The 19624-nt window shown below is 24.9% G+C and overlaps 1 protein-coding gene across 5 annotated transcripts in view; it reads left to right on the top strand.

Annotated features, from left to right (window-relative positions):
- The window catches only part of LOC141393803 (beta-1,4-glucuronyltransferase 1), a 216279-nt gene that overhangs the window by 31950 nt on the left and 164705 nt on the right, over positions 1-19624 (top strand). For all 5 annotated transcript variants that reach the window (XM_073967304.1, XM_073967301.1, XM_073967302.1 and 2 more), the window contains exon 2: positions 4481-4515. The gene's annotated coding sequence lies outside the window, so the exon portion shown is untranslated. The remainder of the gene's footprint in view (positions 1-4480; positions 4516-19624) is intronic.

Genomic DNA, 19624 nt, shown 5'->3' with positions numbered 1-19624 from the left:
AAAAATATTTCTTCAAATAATCGTTTAATTATTTTTTCAGTAATCGTGGATTTTTTTAAAATATTTTTCAATAATCGTGATTTTTGTTCAAAATATTTTTTCAATAACCGTGATTTTTTTTTTAAATATTTTTAGAATTATCCTTAATTTTTTTAAATATTTCTTTAATAATCGTGGTTTTATTTAAAAATATTTTTTCGCTAATCTAGGAGTTTTTTAAAAAATATTTTTACTATCTTGGACTTTTTTAAAAAATAATTTTTCCATAATTTTGGATTTTTAAAAAAATAGTTTTTCAATAATCGTGGATTTTTTTAAAAATGTATTTTTTCAATAATCGTGGAATTTTTAAAAATATTTGTTTAATAATTGTGGATTTTTTGCGGACATTTTTTAATTATATTTTCAATAATCGTGGATTTTTTTACAAATATGATTTCAATAATTGTTTTTTTACAAATATTTTTTCAATAATCGTGATTTTTTTAAAATTATTTCTTCAATAATCGTGGATTTTTTATTATTTTCAATAATCGTGGATTTTGTTACAATGATTTCAGTAATCGTGGATTTTTTTAAATTTTTTTCAATAATCGTACATTATTAATTTTTTTTTCTAACAAAATATTCTTTAAAAAATCCACGTTTTGTTGTTGGATGGCCCTTGAAAAATGTTCTTTAAAAAATCCACGTTTTGTTGTTGGATGGCCCTTGAAAAATGTTCTTTAAAAAATCCACGTTTTGTTGTTGGATGGCCCTTGAAAAATGTTCTTTAAAAAATCCACGTTTTGTTGTTGGATGGCCCTTGAAAAATGTTCTTTAAAAAATCCACGTTTTGTTGTTGGATGGCCCTTGAAAAATGTTCTTTAAAAAATCCACGTTTTGTTGTTGGATGGCCCTTGAAAAATGTTCTTTAAAAAATCCACGTTTTGTTGTTGGATGGCCCTTGAAAAATGTTCTTTAAAAAATCCACGTTTTGTTGTTGGACGGCCCTTGAAAATGTTCTTTAAAAAATCCACGTTTTGTTGTTGGGAGGCCCTTGAAAAATGTTCTTTAAAAAATCCACGTTTTGTAGTTGAATGGCCTTTGAAAAATGTTCTTTAAAAAATCCCCGTTTTGTGGTTGGATGACCTTTGAAAAATGTTCTTTAAAAAAACACGTTTTGTGGTAGGATGTCGGCGGGAAAAATATTCTTTTAAAAAATCCACGTTTTGTGGTTGTATGGCGTTGAAAAAAAATAATCTTTAAAAATCCACTTTTTGTGGATGGATGTCGGTGGGAAAAATAATCTTTAAAAATCCACGTTTTGTGGTTGTATGGCGTTGAAAAAAAATAATCTTTAAAAATCCACTTTTTGTGGATGGATGTCGGTGGGAAAAATAATCTTTAAAAATCCACGTTTTGTGGTTGGATGTCGGTGGGGAAAATGTTCTTTAAAAATCCACGTTTTGTGGTTGGATGTCGGTGGGGAAAATGTTCTTTAAAAATCCACGTTTTGTGGTTGGATGTCGGTGGGGAAAATGTTCTTTAAAAATCCACGTTTTGTGGTTGGATGTCGGTGGGAAAAATATTCTTTAAAAATCCACGTTTTGTGGTTGGATGTCGGTGGGAAAAATGTTCTTTAAAAAATCCTCTTTTTGTGGTTGGATGTCGGTGGGAAAAATATTCTTTAAAAAAATCCACGTTTTGTGGTTGGATGGCGTTGGAAAAAATATTCTTTAAAAAATGCACGTTTTATGGTTGGATGGCTTTGGAAAAAATATCATTAAAAACAATCTACGCTTGATATATAGTGGCCCTTTTAAAAATATATTATTTCATTTTCTTTAAAAGTTATTGCCAACACTCATCCCTTTGTTCCTTCTCCTCACATTTCGAAGTCCTTTGTGCTATATTAAGGATTCCAATTAACAAATTGAAGATATAAAATATCCTTTTTTTATCCGATGGCAACAATGAAGCCGGCGCCTTCTCAAACAGTTGTCAATGAATGATAAATTGTCAAAATATTTTTAGAAAGGGTTTTGTCCTTTAGTCCTTTATTTTCATTTAAGGATATTCATTACTGTAAATAAATAACAAACAAACAGGCAAACAAACATGCCTTTAAGATTATTTTCCAAAAGCAAAAAAAAAACATAAAACAGGATATAAATGGAATAAAAGACGAAAAAGTCCTATATCAACAGGATTATTGTTGGCGCTTGCTATTCAATGTTAACATGGAAAATCAATAAATTTATACAATGAGCAGCCAGAAGCAGTAGAAGCAGAGAAAATAAGCAACATCATCACAAATGAAGTATTGTATTTTTTACCAACACCATTTTGGAAAATGTTTAGCACATACTTCCGGCAAATAACCCTGAATGAAGAGACTTAGAGAGGGTGTTAGCTGGTGCAAATGAAAGAGGTGGAGGCATTGGGGTAATGGTTGTGCGAAAAAAGGATGTAAAAAGTTTGTTGATTTTCTGCTTGGTAAGGCAAAATGTTTTGCGGGAGTTTTTTTTCGGTTTACAGTCAGTATAAATGTTATCCAATTGAGAAGAGTATAAAAATAAAAACCACATAATTTTATAACTTGCTTATTTTTTTTGTTCGACCCACCATCCACCACTTAAAAGTTAAATTAAATTCAAATCAGTTGCTTTTCGTTTTTCACTTCGAAAGAGAAAATAGGAAGTCTGGTAATTGGCCCCATAATTTTGTTTTCCATAGTTAGTAAATTTTTTGTTTATAATATTTTGTTTAAGAATATTAAACAATCGTAGATTTCTTAAGGCATCATTTTTCAAATGCCTTTTGACCAAAAAATGGGAATTCATAGCAATGTTATTGTTATACTAAACCCTGCGTATAAGTGTTGTCGTAACGTATGCGCCCATGTTAAAAACCTGTGCGTATGATTGTTGTCAACATGTATACAACCCATATTATATGATTCTACAGTTTTCCTACCAATAAATGAAGATTTTTAGAATATTTTTCAAGGACATTGAGGTATTAAATATCAGTCTTACAATATCGATAATACTTTTTAGTTTCGAGAAGTGATGATTATGATAATAAAAGTTGCTGTCGCAATCAAACTTTTTTTATTAGACACGCATTCTATACTTACCTACACAATTTATTTCCCCCAACAAAATCGGTGGTATCGATAAATTGGTGTAAAACCCACCAACAAAATTTTTTTGAATTTTACCACCGTTGACAGAACGAATGTTTGTTCACGTAGCCTCATAGCCATCCAAATGTGGATATTAAAAAAATATATTTTTTCAAGAAGCCACCGAACGAACCATGGATTTTTTTAATTTTTTTTTCAATTAGCCACCGAAAAGCGGATTTCTGAAAAAAAAAAATATTTTCTTAAGTAGCCACCGAAACGAGGATTTTTTAAAAAATATTTTTTGCAAGGAGCCACCGAAGCGTGGAATTTTTAAAAATAATTTTTCAAGCATGGATTTTTCAAAAAATAATTTTTCAAGCATGGATTTTTCAAAAAATATTTTTTCAATAATCGTGGATTTTTAAAAAAAATATTTTTCAAGTAGCCACCGAAACGTGAATTTTTTAAAAAATATTTTTTCAAGTAGCCACCGATACGTGGATTTTTTAAAAAATATTTTTTTAAGTACGTGGATTTTTTTAAAAATATTTTTTAAAGTAGCCACCGAAACGTGGATATTTTAAATAATATTTTTTCAAGTAGGCACCGAAACGTGGATTTTTTAAAAAAAAAATTCCAAATAGCCACTGAAACCGGGGTTTTTTTAAAAATATTTTTCAAGTAGCCACCGATACGTGGATTTTTTAAAAATATTTTTCAATCAGCCACCGAAACGTGGATTTTTTAAAATATTTTTAAAAAATAATTTTTCAACTAGCCCCAGAAAAGTATATTTAAAAAAAATTAAAAAATAATTTTTCAACAAGCCCCAGAAACGTGGATTTAAAAAAAAATTAAAAAATAATTTTTTCAACTAGCCCCAGAAACGTGGATTTTTAAACAATAATTTTTCAGCTAGCCCCAGAAACGTGAATTTTTTAAAATATTTTTAAAAAATAATTTGTCCACGAGCTCCAGAAACTTGAATTAAAAAAATAAAATTAAAAAATAATTTTTCAATTCGCCCCAGAAACGTGGATTTTTTAACAATAATTTTTCACCTAGAAACATGAATTTTTTTAAATATTTTTTAAAAATAATTTTTCAAAGAGCTCCAGAAGCTTGGATTTAAAAAAATTAAAAAATAATTTTTCAATTAGCCCCAGAAACGTGGATTTTTAAAATAGTTACAAAATAATTTTTCAACTAGCCCCATAAAGGTGGATTTTTTAAAATATTTATAAAAAATAATTTTTCAAATAGTCCCAAAATTAAGTACGCTTCAGAAAAGTTGAAAATTATCATTGATTTATATTCATTTCTAATAAAATTAAATTACTGATTATGTTATCTTTTTCTAATTTGCAGATTGTTTTCAATAAAGGATATCTGGCCAATATAAGGTAAGTTTGACAATGATAAATTCCTGAGATAGGTAGACAGATTGTTGGTAGATTTTTTGAAAAATATTTTTAACAGAAAACATGGATTTTTTTAAAATATGTTTTTTCAACAAACGGGGACTTTTTAAAAAATATTCTTAACACAAAATGTGTTTTTTTTAATATTTTTGCACCAAACATACTTTTTTTAAAAAACAATTTTTCACAAAACGTGTTTTTTTTAAATTATTTTCCACAAAACGTGGATTTAAAAAAAAAAAATATTTTTCAACAAAACGTGGATTTTTTAAAAAAATTCCGCAAAACGTAGATTTTTAAAAAATATTTTTCCACAATACGCGGATTTTTAAAATAATATTTTCCCATAAAACGTGGATTTTTGTAAAAATGTCATTCCACGAAACGTGGATTTTTTTAAAAAAATATTTTTCTAAAAAATATTTCTCAAAAAAAAGGAATATTTTTTAAAAAAAAATTTTCCACAAAACGTGGATTTTTTAAAAAATATTTTCCCACAAAACGTGGATTTAAAAAAAAATATTTTTTCACAATGCGTGGATTTTTTTTAAAAACATCTGTCTACAATACGTGGATTTTTTTAAAAAAATATGCCTCCAAAAAACGTGAATTTTTTAAAAAAGTATGCTTCTACAAAACGTGGATTTTTTAAAAGATATTTTTCCACAAAACGTAGATTTTTTTAAAAATATTTTTTCACTAACGTGAATTTCTCAAGAAATGTTTTCCACAAACGTGAATTTTTCAAGAAACATTTTTCCGCAAAACGTTGATTTTTCAAAAAATATTTTTAAACAAAACGCGCATTTTTCAAAAAAAAAATTTTCCACAAAACATGGATTTTTCAAAAAATATTTTTCCACTAAACGTGGATTTTTCAAAAAATATTTTTCCACTAAACGTGAATTTTTCAAAAATTATATTTCCTCAAAACGTGGATTTTTTAAGAAAAAAATTCCATAAAACGTGGATTTTTTAAGAAAAAAATTCCATAAAACGTGGATTTTTCAAAAAATATTTTTCCACAAAACGTGGATTTTTTAAAACATATTTTTTCCACAAAACGTGGATTTTTCAAAAAATATTTTTATACAAAACGCGGATTTTTCAAAAAATATTTTTCCGCAAGACGTGGATTTTTCAAAACATATTCTTCCGCAAGACGTGGATTTTTTAAAAAATATTTTTCCACATAACGTGGATTTTTCAAAAAATATTTTTTCAGAAAACGTGGATTTTTCAAAAAATATTTTTCCACAAAACGTGGATTTTTCAAAAAATATTTTTCCACAAAACGTGGATTTTTCAAAATATATATTTCCACAAAACGCGGATTTTTCAAAAAATATTTTTCCACTAAACGTGGATTTTTCAAAAAATATTTTTCCACAAAACGTGGATTTTTCAAAAATATTTTTTAACAAAACGTGGATTTTTTAAAAATATTTTTCCACAAAACATGGATTTTTCAAAAAATATTCTTCCACAAAACGTGGATTTTTCAAAAAATATTTTTACACAAAACGCGGATTTTTCAAAAAATATTTTTCCACAGAACGTGGATTTTTTAAAAAATATTTTTCCACAAAACGTGGATTTTTTAAAAATATTTTTCCACAAAACGTGGATTTTTCAAAAAATATTTTTTTAATAATCGTGTATTTTTTAAAAAATATTTTTTCAATAATCGTGGATTTTTTAAAAAATATTTTTTCAATAATCGTGGATTTTTTAAAAAATATTTTTTCAATAATCGTGGATTTTTTAAAAAATATTTTTTCAATAATCGTGGATTTTATAAAAAATATTATTTCAAATAATCGTGGATTTTTTAAAAAATATTTTTTCAATAATCGTGGATTTTTTAAAAAATATTTTTTCAATAATCGTGGATTTTTTAAAAAATATTTTTTCAATAATCGTGGTTTTTTTAAAAAATATTTTTTCAATAATCGTGGATTTTTTAAAAAATATTTTTTCAATAATCGTGGATTTTTTAAAAAATATTTTTTCAATAATCGTGGATTTTTTAAAAAATATTTTTTCAATAATCGTGGATTTTTTAAAAAATATTTTTTTCAATAATCGTGGATTTTTTAAAAAATATTTTTTCAATAATCGTGGATTTTTTAAAAAATATTTTTTCAATAATCGTGGATTTTTTAAAAAATATTTTTTCAATAATCGTGGATTTTTTAAAAAATATTTTTTCAATAATCGTGGATTTTTTAAAAAATATTTTTTCAATTTTTTTAATTTTTTTTTAATAATTATGGATTTTTGTAAAAATATGTTTCAATAATTGTGAATTTTTAAAAACATTTTCCAAAAATTGTGTAATATCATCTTCAAAGATTATCTACATGCCTTCTTCCCATTTCTTTTGTGTTTATTCTTGTCATTATAATTTGTTTACATCCATATTGGTGCTACCACACAGTCCTCATTCCTTCTAAGTCTCTCTATCTCATGTTCTCTAGAGAGATCTTCGAATGATGACTTTGACTTATACACTTAAAATCACTTATAGTTTCACTAACAATGACAAGTGACAAGGTTGAGTTCCAACAGACAAGCATATGTACCCGCACACATACACTCACTCATCTTTGGATGTTTCGGAACAAGGGACCCTGCCTACATGGCCTTTTTTTCTTGTTAAGTGCATGGGTGGCACTTTCTTGAAATGTTGCTGCTATTGCAGATTTGGTTGCAGCAGAGAAAGAAAAGAGCCTGACAATAAGCAGCAACCTTTTTAAAGGACATTTTAATTGAGTGTCCTAGGCACGTGTTGTGTGTCAAGTTTGGTATAATTTTCTTTGTTGCCAGCAAATAATGCCAAGGATGCTGGATAAGATACAGAGAATTATTAATTATGATGTAATAAGTAGATGTATTAGGTGAAGAGAATTTGGTTGTTGCCGGTCTTACGGATGCACTGCGTCGTAGGGGAATATGCACATTCCGAACATGTTCGTTCATGCGCTGAAGATGATTATAGTGATTCACCCTCACCAGGGGTTTTGGATGGATGGGGTGGACTTCACAAACGTTATCGAACCTTTTATATTCCTAGAGCAGGCTTTCTATTATTGGACCTCCCTCGCAATACCTTAAAGATCATTCTTGGCTGAAAAGTTTGAATGATGATTCCGAACTGGTTAGATTGATAAAGTCGAATCAGTAAATACACAGTACATACAAGCAAAGGTAACTCTCTGTCTCTCTCCCTGTCCTCTCACTATACGTCAGTTCCGCTTTCCCATGTTTCTAAAGATTTGGCACCATAAGCAAAGATTTTTTAAAATAGTAGAAATTAGGATAACTTCCCCCTATTGGCCCTCTGCCAGTCTGTATATTTGATGAAATGAAAACACAAATCTTTCAACCTCTCCCCTGCCACATCCAGCCAAACACAAACCACCCTCCTTTTATCTTTTTTGTCATAACAATTACAACTAAATTCACATTAAAGCCAAATATTTGTTTTATTAAAAAGATGCTTTGTTGTACAACAACGACAAGTACAACCTCCTAAAAGTATACTTCAATTTGTATTATTAAAAAGCAAAACCTCATTGTTATGCTATACAAACATTTGTATAACATAGTAAGAAGAACTGAGAGAGAGAGAGAGGGAGAGACAAAATAAAAAATGTAGGATGTGAAGTAGATTGGAAGAGGTTGTTGAATTCCATTGAATAAAGGATATTGATTATTTTCGGGGAAAAAGAATTTGCCTTTTCATTCCACAAAAAAATATTTTGTTTTCATAAAAAATTTGATGGAATAATATTCTTTAAAAAATCCAATTTTTTGGTGACTTGAAAAAATATTCTGTAAAAAATCCAAGTTTTTTTGGTGGCTTGAAAAAATATTTTTTACAAAATCCGCGATAATTGAAAAAATATTTTTTAAAAAATCCACGATTATTGAAAAAATATTTTTAAAAAATCCACGATTACTTAAAAATATTTTTTAAGAAATTCACGATTATTGAAAAAAATATTTTTAAAAAACTCAAGATTATTGAACAAATATTTTTTAAAAAATACACGATTATTGAAAATTTTTTTTAAAAAATCCACGATTATTGAAAATATATTTTTTAAAAAATCCACGATTATTTAAAAAAATATTTTTTAAAAAATCCACGTTTATTAAAAAATATATTTTTTAAAAAATTGTTGAAAAAATATTTTTTAAAAATCCACGATTATTGCAAAAATATTTTTTAAAAAATCCGCGATTATTGAAAAAATATTTTTTTAAAAAATCCACGATTATTGAAAAAATATTTTTAAAAAATTCACGATTATTTAAAAATATTTTTTAAGAAATTCACGATTATTGAAAATATATTTTTTTAAAAATCCACGATTACTTAAAAATATTTTTTAAGAAATTCACGATTATTGAAAAAAATATTTTTAAAAAACTCAAGATTATTGAACAAATATTTTTTAAAAAATACACGATTATTGAAAATTTTTTTTAAAAAATACACGATTATTGAAAATATATTTTTTAAAATATCCACGATTGAAAAAAATATTTTTTTAAAAATCCACGATTATTGAAAAAATATTTTTTAAATAATACACGATTATTGAAAATTTTTTTTAAAAAATACACGATTATTGAAAATTTTTTTTTAAAAAATCCACGATTATTGAAAATATATTTTTTAAAATATCCACGATTGAAAAATTTTTTTTTAAAAATCCGCGATTATTGAAAAAAATTTTTTTAAGAAAATCCACGATTTTTGAAAAAATATTTTTTTAAGAAAATCCACGATTATTGAAAAAATATTTTTTAAAAAATCCACGAATATTGAAAAAATATTTTTTAAAAAATCCGCGATTATTGAAAAAATATTTTTTAAAAAAATCACGATTATTGAAAAAATATTTTTTAAAATATCCACGATTGAAAAAAATATTTTTTTAAAAATCCACGATTATTGAAAAAATATTTTTTAAATAATACACGATTATTGAAAAAATATTTTTTAAATAATCCACGATTATTGAAAAAATATTTTTTAAATAATCCACGATTATTGAAATTTTTTTTTAAAAAATCCACAGTTATTAAAAAATATGTTTTAAAAGATCCACTTTTATTGAAAAAATATTTTTTAAAAAATCCACGATTATTGAAAAAATATTTTTTAAAAAATCCACGATTATTGAAAAAATCCACGATTATTGAAAAAATATTTTTTAAAAAATCCACGATTATTGAAAAAATCCACGATTATTGAAAAAATATTTTTTAAAAAATCCACGATTATTGAAAAAATTATTTTTAAAAAATCCACGACTATTGAAAAAATAATTTTTTAAAAATCCACGATTATTGAAAAAATAATTTTTAAAAAATCCACGATTATTGAAAAAATAATTTTTAAAAAATCCACGATTATTGAAGAAATATTTAAAAAATCCACGATTATTGAAAAAATATTTTTTAAAAAATCCACGATTATTGAAAAAATGTTTTTTAAAAAATCCACGATTATTGAAAAAATATTTTTTAAAAAATCCACGATTATTGAAAAAATATTATTTAAAAAATCCACGATTATTGAAAAAATATTTTTTAAAAAATCCACGATTATTGAAAAAATATTTTTTAAAAAATCCACGATTATTGAAAAAATATTTTTTAAAAAATCCACGATTATTGAAAAAATATTTTTTAAAAAATCCACGATTATTGAAAAAATATTTTTTAAAAAATCCACGATTATTGAAAAAATATTTTTTAAAAAATCCACGATTATTGAAAAAATATTTTTTAAAAAATCCACGATTATTGAAAAAATATTTTTTAAAAAATTCACGATTATTGAAAAACTATTTTTTAAAAAATCCACGATTATGAAAAAATATTTTTTAAAAAATCCACGATTGTTGAAAAAATATTTTTAAAAAAATACACGATTATTGAAAAAATGTTTTTTAAAAAAATCCACGATTATGAAAAAATATTTTTTAAAAAATCCACGGCTATTGAAAAAATATTTTTTTAAAAAATCCACAATTATTGAAAAAATATTTTTTAAAAAATCCACGATTATTGAAAAAATATTTTTTAAAATATTCACTATATTGAAAAATTATTTTTAAAAAATTTACGATTATTGAAAAAAAATTAAAAAATCCATGATTATTGAAAGATATTTTTAAAAAAATCCACGTTTATTGAAAAAATATTTTTTAAAAGTCCACGTTTATTGAAAAAGTATTTTTTAAAAAACCACGATTATTGAAAAAATTTGTTGTGAAAATCCAAGATTATTGAAAAAAATATTTTTTTTAATAATCCACGATAATTGAAAAAAATATCTTAAAGAAGCCACGATTATTGAAAAAAATTTCTTAAAGAAGCCACGATTATTAAAAAAATATTTTTTAAAAAATTCGCAGTAATCGAAAAAAATGATTAAAAATTCCACGTTCATTAAAAATATATTTTAAAAATCCACGTTTATTGAAAAAATATTTTTTAATAAAAATGTTTGAGAAAATATTTTTAAAAAATCTGCGATTATTGAAGAATATTTTTTAAAAAATCCACAACTATGAAAACATATTCCTTAAAATATACACTATTTGGTCTTTTGAAAAATATTTATAAAAAATAATAGTATTATTTTCCATGGATAAACAAGAAATAGGACGCAATAAATTGCTCTATCTATGATGATGTCCGTTTCCTGTTTACAAAAGTGAAACTGAATGCATTGCATGAAAAAAGATGATAAAGAAAATGTCATCTTAGGTAGACAATACCAGCAGGTAACTATTGTTTTGCTCCTTGAAATATACTACAACAATAGCAGGAACAACAATACGAAAAGAGCAAATGAACAAAGAAAAGTTGTTTAGATAATTGATGTTTCTTTTAGTCAACTATGACATACTTTTAGGATGTGCTTCAAATCTTTTGTATTTTGTTCGCTTCCTGTATCTAACTTGCTTTCTCTTTTTTTGTTCTTTTGTTTTGCCCTTCTCCCTCATGGATGATATGGGGCAAAGGAAACAATTTACCTTTTCTTCACTCTCCATGCTCCGTTGCTCCCATGACTGACTTCCTGGGGATTTTAATGAAAAATTACCCCAAAACTTTGGAAAGGAAAAGTTACAAGAAGATTTATTACAGGAAGCTAAGCAAGGTAGAATAGCAGAAAGACAACTTCTTCTTCATCTTCGTGGGTCTGTGTCTCAATGTTGCGAAAAAATTTTGTTGTAGTTGTGGTCAAAGAAGTGTCTTAAGACAAAAAGTTAAACATTCACATAAGAAGTAATTATGATATTTCAAATTTATTGCATACTTTTTGGCTTACTTATGACGAGGCATATTTTTGGGAGCAAAAATATGGGTAAACAATTTAGTAGTAAAATGTAAGTTAAGAAGTCCAAAATATTTTAAAACTCCACGTAGAAAAATTAAGAAAAAAACTGCAACTTATTGTCCCAAAAGACCTAACAAAAATATATATTAATTATTCTCATATAATTTCAAAAATATATTCTCACAAAGTGATCAACAATGATGACAAGGTGAAACGCCAGCAAAACACAAATATTTTTGATATCAAAGTTAAAAATTAGCGTTCAAGTTTAAGGTTGTTGGATGACCTTAACGTGTATTTTTGTTTTGTTTACTCTCCAAGCCAAAACGAAAACAATAATTAAAATCACCACGTTCTGTGCAATAGGCCGCATTAACCCTTTCTGATTTGTCAAGTAAGTGATAGAATTTCCAAATTTAAGACCCGTCTCAAAGAACTGAAGATAACCTCAAAACATTGATATTTTAGTGTCCTCTCATTCTAAAGGGAGTATGGAAAAATATAAATCATATCACCTGCGTTAAAGTACCCCCCACGATCCACTTACCACATAATGGGTTAATTACAACATATTCCAGATGTTATTGATAGTACAGAAAACGTGATTTGCATCTGATGAGTGCTGCATAGTTACGTTAAGTTAATTTAAATGCAGCTGGTTTCGATAATTTTTAACTAATGAGTCAACACCCTTTCATAATTAATTGACGTTGAATGGCACGAAAAAAAAGACTTTTTTTATTTTATTGGAGCCAACTGACATATTGTTGAGTCAGCTGTTTGACACATAGTGTGTTTATGGAAATTAATTTATTTTATCATTTTTATGCATTAACTTTTTAAACAATAATAACTAATAATCGTGGATTTTACAAATAATATTTTTCTAATAATCGTGGATTTTGTAAACAATATTTTTCTAAATTTTCTCTAATAATAATGGATTTTTTAAAAATATTTTTCTAAATATGGTGAATTTTTAAGGAATATTTTTTTAATAATCTTGGATTTTTAAAAAATATTTTTCTAACAATCGTGGATTTTTTAAGGAATATTTTTCTAATAATCATGGATGTTTGAAAAAATATTTTTCTAATAATCGTGCATTTTTTAAACAATATTTTTCTCATAATCGTGGATTTTTTAAACAATATTGTTCTAGTAATCGTGGATTTTTTAAGGATATTTTTCAAGAAATTGTGGATTTTTTAAGGATATTTTTCTAGTAATTGTGGATTATTTAAACAATATTTTCAATAATCATGGATTTTTAAACAATGTTTTCAATAATCATGGATTTTTTAATTTTTTTTTTTAATCGTGGATGTTTTAAAAATATTTTTTCAATAATCGTGGATTTTTTTAAAAATATTTTTCAATAATCGTGGATTTTTTTATAAATATTTTTTCAATAATCGTGGATTTTTTTATAAATATTTTTTCTATAATCGTGGATTTTTTTATAAATATTTTTTCAACCCAGCAAAAAAAGTCCTCCCAAAATCATGGGTTTTGTAAGGGATTTTTGGCAGCCGTAACTACTCGCAAACCCCCTTTCTTCCCCATTATTTTTACAAGGGCATGTCGCACTCAGTTTGTAGTTATTTTATGACTACTAGAATAACTAGTTATTCTGTGGCCACTAGAAGTTGAAAAGCAAGTTGAAAAAAATTCTATTTTTAGAACAGTTGATTGGAGATTTTTTTTTAATTTCATCACACTTCTTACTTTTATTTTACTTTATTTTATTTCGCTTGCTGTGCGAGTTGAACACACGAACCCTCTGATTTCTAGCCAAAGACACTACACACTATGCCACGCACACGAACATTAAGGGTTGCTTAAGAACTTCAATGTGCAGTACACATGTGCACCACGAACTGTTATTTTTTAATTAAAAAAAACTCGCGTGCCGACAGTGAGCGTTGAACACACAACCCTAGGATTTATAGTCGGACACACACTCACTGTGCCACCGTCCTCATTACTTAGTGAGGAGCAAAGTAAGTAGGTTTGCCTTGTAATTTTTTTAAGAAGTATCCCATTACTTTTCAGATTACTTGTAATGGGAAAAGAAGCTTGTTTACATTATTTTGTTTGTTTTTGCTGGGAACAATCGTGGATTTTTTATAAATATTTTTTCAATAATCGTGGATTTTTTTATAAATATTTTTTCATAATCGTGGATTTTTTTATAAATATTTTTTCAATAATCGTGGATTTTTTTATAAATATTTTTTCAATAATCGTGGATTTTTTTATAAATATTTTTTCAATAATCGTGGATTTTTTAAAAAATATTCTTTCATTGATCGTGGATTTTTTAAAAACTATTCTTTCATTGATAGTGGATTTTTTAAAAAATATTCTTTCAATAATCGTGGATTTTTTAAAAATATTCTTTCATTGATAGTGGATTTTTTAAAAAATATTCTTTCAATAATCGTGGATTTTTTAAAAATATTCTTTCATTGATAGTGGATTTTTTAAAAAATATTCTTTCATTGATCGTGGATTTTTTAAAAAATATTCTTTCATTGATAGTGAATTTTTTAAAAAATATTCTTTCAATAATCGTGGATTTTTTAAAAAATATTCTTTCATTGATAGTGGATTTTTTAAAAAATATTCTTTCATTGATCGTGGATTTTTTAAAAAATATTCTTTCATTGATCGTGGATTTTTTAAAAAATATTCTTTCGTTGATCGTGGATTTTTTAAAAAATATTCTTTCAATAATCGTGGATTTTTTTAAAAATATTTTTTCAATAATCGTGGATTTTTTTAAAAATATTTTTTCAATAATCGTGGATTTTTTAAAAAATATTTTTTTAAATAATCGTGGAATTTTTTAAAATTATTTTTTCAATGGATTTTTTTTTTAATTTTTTTAATAATTATCGATTTTTGTAAAAATATTTTTTTTAATAATTATCGATTTTTGTAAAAATATTTTTTCAATAATCGTGGATTTTTTAAAAAATATTTTTTCAACAATCGTGGATTTTTAAAATAATATTTGTTCAATAATCATGGATTTTTTAAAAAATATTTGTTCAATTATCGTGTATTCTTTAAAAAATGTTTTCAATAATCGTGGATTTTTTAAAAAATATTTTCAATTATCGTGCATTTTTTAAAAAGATATTTTGTCAGTTATCGTGAATTTTTTAAAAAATATTATTTCATTGATCGTGGATTTTTTAAAAAATGTTTTTTTTTCAAAAATCGTGAATTTTTTTAAAAATATTCTTTCCGTGATCGTGGACTTTTTAAAAAGTAATTTTTAAAAGATCCTCGTTTTTTTATACCCTCCACCATATGGAGGGTATAATTAAATTTGTCATTCCGTTTGTAACACATCGAAATATTCATCGGAGACCCTATAAAGTATATATATTATTGATCAGTACAAAATTCTATGTCGATTTTACCATGTCCGTCTGTCCGTCCGTCTGTCTGTTGAAATCAAGATACAGCTCGCTATTTTAAAGATAGAGAGTCAAAGTTCGGTGCAGAAGTTTTTATTACTTGCAGGATGGTTGGTATTGAAAATGGTATATATCGGTCAAGGTTTTGATATAGCCCCCAAAAAACGGTACCTCCCGATTTTCGGTATTTTTAAGGTTTTAGCTTCATTATCCTACCAAAATGGCTGAAATTTAGTACGTAGTCTTCTTTAAAGGTATACAACTTTCCCCCAGAATATAGTCGGTATCAGTCCACACCTTCATATAGCCCCCCAAAGAACGGTACCTCCCGATTTACGGTATTTTGAAGGTTTTAGCTTCATTATCCTACCAAAATGGCTGAAATTTGGTACGTAGTCTTCTTTAGGGGTATTAAACTTTCCCCCAGAATGTTGTTGGTATCGGTCCACTCCTTCATATAGCCCCCATAGAACGGTACCTCCCGATTTTCGGTATTTTGAAGGTTTTAGCTTCATTATCACACCGAAATGGCTGAAATTTGGTACTTAGTCTACGTTGGTGGTATAAAACTTTCCCCCAGAACTTTGTCGTTATCGGTCCATGCCTTCATATAGGCCCCATAGAAGGGTCCTCCCGATTTTCGGTATTTTGAACGTTGTGGCCTCAATATTCCACCGAAATGGCTGAAATTTGGTATTTAGTCTTCAATGTGATATAAAACTGTTCGCCAGAAATGTGTCTGTACAGGTCCACGCTTTCATATTGCCCCATTTCTGACTAAAATTCGTCGGTATATGTCCACGTTTCGATATAGCCCTCATAGAACGGTACCTCCCGATTTTCGTAATACTGAAGATTGTGACGTCAATATCAAACCGAAATGGCTGAAATTCGTTATTTCGCCTTCCAAGAGTTATAAAATATTCCAGAAGAGTATTATCAGTATAGGTCCACGTCTTCCTATATCCCCAGAGAAGCGTACTTCTTGATTTTCCGTATTTTTTAAGTTTTAGCCACATTCTCTTACCGAAATATAGGAAATTTGGTATTTAGTCTTCTTTGAGCCTGAAAACTTTCCGTCAGAAATTTGTCGGTATAAATCGACGTTTTGAAATAGCCCCCATAGAATGGTGCCTCACATTGATTTACCTAAATTGCTGAAAATTTAGTATTAACTCTTCTTCATACACGAAAGGAAACTAATTATTCCATTTTACTTCAGTACAACTTGTGGTGGAGGGTATAACAAGTTCGGCCCGGCCGAACTTAACGCCGTTCTTTCTTGTTTTTTAAATATTTTTACAATCATCGTGGATTATTTAAATAATACTTTCAATAATCGTGGATTTTTTTTATAAATATTTTTTCAATAATCGTGGATTTTTTTTTAAATATTTTTTCAATAATCGTGGATTTTTTTATAAACATTTTTTCAATAATTGTGGATTTTTTATAAATATTTTTTCAATAATCGTGGATTTTTTATAAATATTTTTTCAATAATCGTGGATTTTTTTATAAATAGTTTTTCAATAATCGTGGATTTTTTTAAAAATATTTTTTCAATAATCGTGGTTTTTTTTTATAAATATTTTTTCAATAATCGTGGATTTTTTTATAAATATTTTTTCAATAATCGTGGATTTTTTATAAATATTTGTTCAATAATCGTGGATTTTTTTATAAATATTTTTTCAATAATCGTGGATTTTTTTATAAATATTTTTTCAATAATCGTGGATTTTTTTATAAATAGTTTTTCAATAATCGTGGATTTTTTTTATAAATATTTTTTCAATAATCGTGGATTTTTTTATAAATATTTTTTCAATAATCGTGGATTTTTTTATAAATATTTTTTCAATAATCGTGGATTTTTTTATTAGTATTTTTTCAATAATCGCGGATTTTTTTATAAATATTTTTTCAATAATCGTGGATTTTTTTATAAATATTTTTTTCAATAATCGTGGATTTTTTTTATAAATATTTTTTCAATAATCGTGGATTTTTTTATAAATATTTTTTCAATAATCGTGGATTTTTTTATAAATATTTTTTCAATAATCGTGGATTTTTTTATAAATATTTTTTCAATAATCGTGGATTTTTTTATAAAGTAATTTTTCAATGGTCGTGGATTTTTTAAAAAATGTTTTTTTAATGATGGCAGATTTTTTAAAAAATATTTTTTCAATGATCGTGGATTTTTTAAAAAATATTTTTTCAATGATCGTGGATTTTTTAAAAAGTAATTTTTCAATGGTCGTGGATTTTTTAAAAAATATTTCTTCAATGATCGTGGAATTTTTAAAAAATATTTATAATAATCGTGGATTTTTAAAAAATATTTATAATAATCGTGGATTTTTAAAAAATATTTATAATAATCGTGGATTTTTAAACAATATTTTTCTAGTAATTGTGGATTTTTTAAAGAAAAATTTACTAGTAATTGATTATTTAAACAATATTCCTAATAATCATGGATTTTTTAAACAATGTTTTCAATGATCGTGGATTTTTTTAAAAATATTTTTTCAATAATCGTGGATTTTTAAAAATATTATTTCAATAATCGTGGATTTTTAAAAATATTTTTTCAATAATCATGGATAATTTAAACTATACTTTCAACAATCGTTAATTATTTAAACAATACTTTCAATAATCGTGGATTTTTTAAACAATATTTTCAATAATCGTGTATTTTTTTTATAAATATTTTTTCAATAATCGTGGATTTTTTAAAAAACATTTTTTCAATGATCGTGGATTTTTTAAAAAATATTTTTTCATTGATCGTGGATTTTTTAAAAAATATTCTTTCATTGATCGTGGATTTTTTTTAAAAAATATTCTTTCATTGATCGTGGATTTTTTAAAAAATATTCTTTCATTGATCGTGGATTTTTTTTTTTTAAATATTCTTTCATTGATCGTGGATTTTTTAAAAAATATTCTTTCATTGATCGTGGATTTTTTAAAAAACATTCTTTCATTGATCGTGTATTTTTTAAAAAATATTCTTTCATTGATCGTGGATTTTTTAAAAAATATTCTTTCAATAATCGTGGAGTTTTTAAAAAATATTTTTTCAATAATCGTGGAGTTTTTAAAAAATATTTTTTCAATAATCGTGGAGTTTTTAAAAAATATTTTTTCAATAATCGTGGAGTTTTTAAAAAATATTTTTTCAATAATCGTGGAGTTTTTAAAAAATATTTTTTCAATAATCGTGGAGTTTTTAAAAAATATTTTTTCAATAATCGTGGAGTTTTTAATTTTTTTTTCAATAATCGTGGAGTTTAAAGAAAAAATATTTTTTCAATAATCGTGGAGTTTTTAAAAAATAATTTTTTAATAATCGTGGAGTTTTTAAAAAAATAGTTTTTCAATAATCGTGGAGTTTTTAAAAAATAGTTTTTCAATAATCGTGGAGTTTTTTATAAATATTTTTTTAATAATCGTGGATTTTTTTATAAATATTTTTTCAATAATCGTGGATTTTTTATAAATATTTTTTCAATAATCGTGGATTTTTTTATAAATATTTTTTCAATAATCATGGATTTTTTTATAAATATATTTTCAATGATTGTGGATTTTTTAAAAAATATTTTTTCAATGATCGTGGATTTTTTAAAAAATATTTTTTCAATAATCGTGGAGTTTTTAAAAAATAGTTTTTTAATAATCGTGGAGTTTTTAAAAAATAGTTTTTCAATAATCGTGGAGTTTTAAAAAATATTTTTTCTATAATCGTGGATTTTTTTATAAATATTTTTTCAATAATCGTGGATTTTTTTATAAATAGTTTTTCAATAATCGTGGATTTTTTATAAATATTTTTTCAATAATCGTGGATTTTTTTATAAATATTTTTTCAATAATCATGGATTTTTTTATAAATATATTTTCAATGATCGTGGATTTTTTAAAAAATATTTTTTCAATGATCGTGGATTTTTTAAAAAATATTTTTTCAATGATCGTGGAATTTTTAAAAAATATTTTTTCAATGATCGTGGATTTTTAAAAAAATATTTTCTCAATGATCATGGATTTTTTAAAAAATATTTTTTCAATGATCGTGGATTTTTTAAAAAATATTTTTTCAATGATCGTGGATTTTTTAAGAAATAATTTTTAAATTTTTTTTTAAATCAGGAATTTTTTTAAAAAATATTTTGTCAATGATAGTTTTTTTTTTTCGAAAACATATTTTTTAAAAAACATTTTTTCAATAATCGTAAATTGTATGCAATGATCATGGAATGATCGTGGATTTAAA

The sequence above is a fragment of the Musca autumnalis genome, unplaced genomic scaffold, assembly GCF_047663935.1.
Source record: "Musca autumnalis isolate F117 unplaced genomic scaffold, ASM4766393v1 scaffold_2, whole genome shotgun sequence".
Classification (NCBI taxonomy): Eukaryota; Metazoa; Arthropoda; class Insecta; order Diptera; family Muscidae; genus Musca; species Musca autumnalis.
Note: the sequence above shows the minus strand (reverse complement) of the source record. Positions and strands in the feature narration are given on the sequence as shown.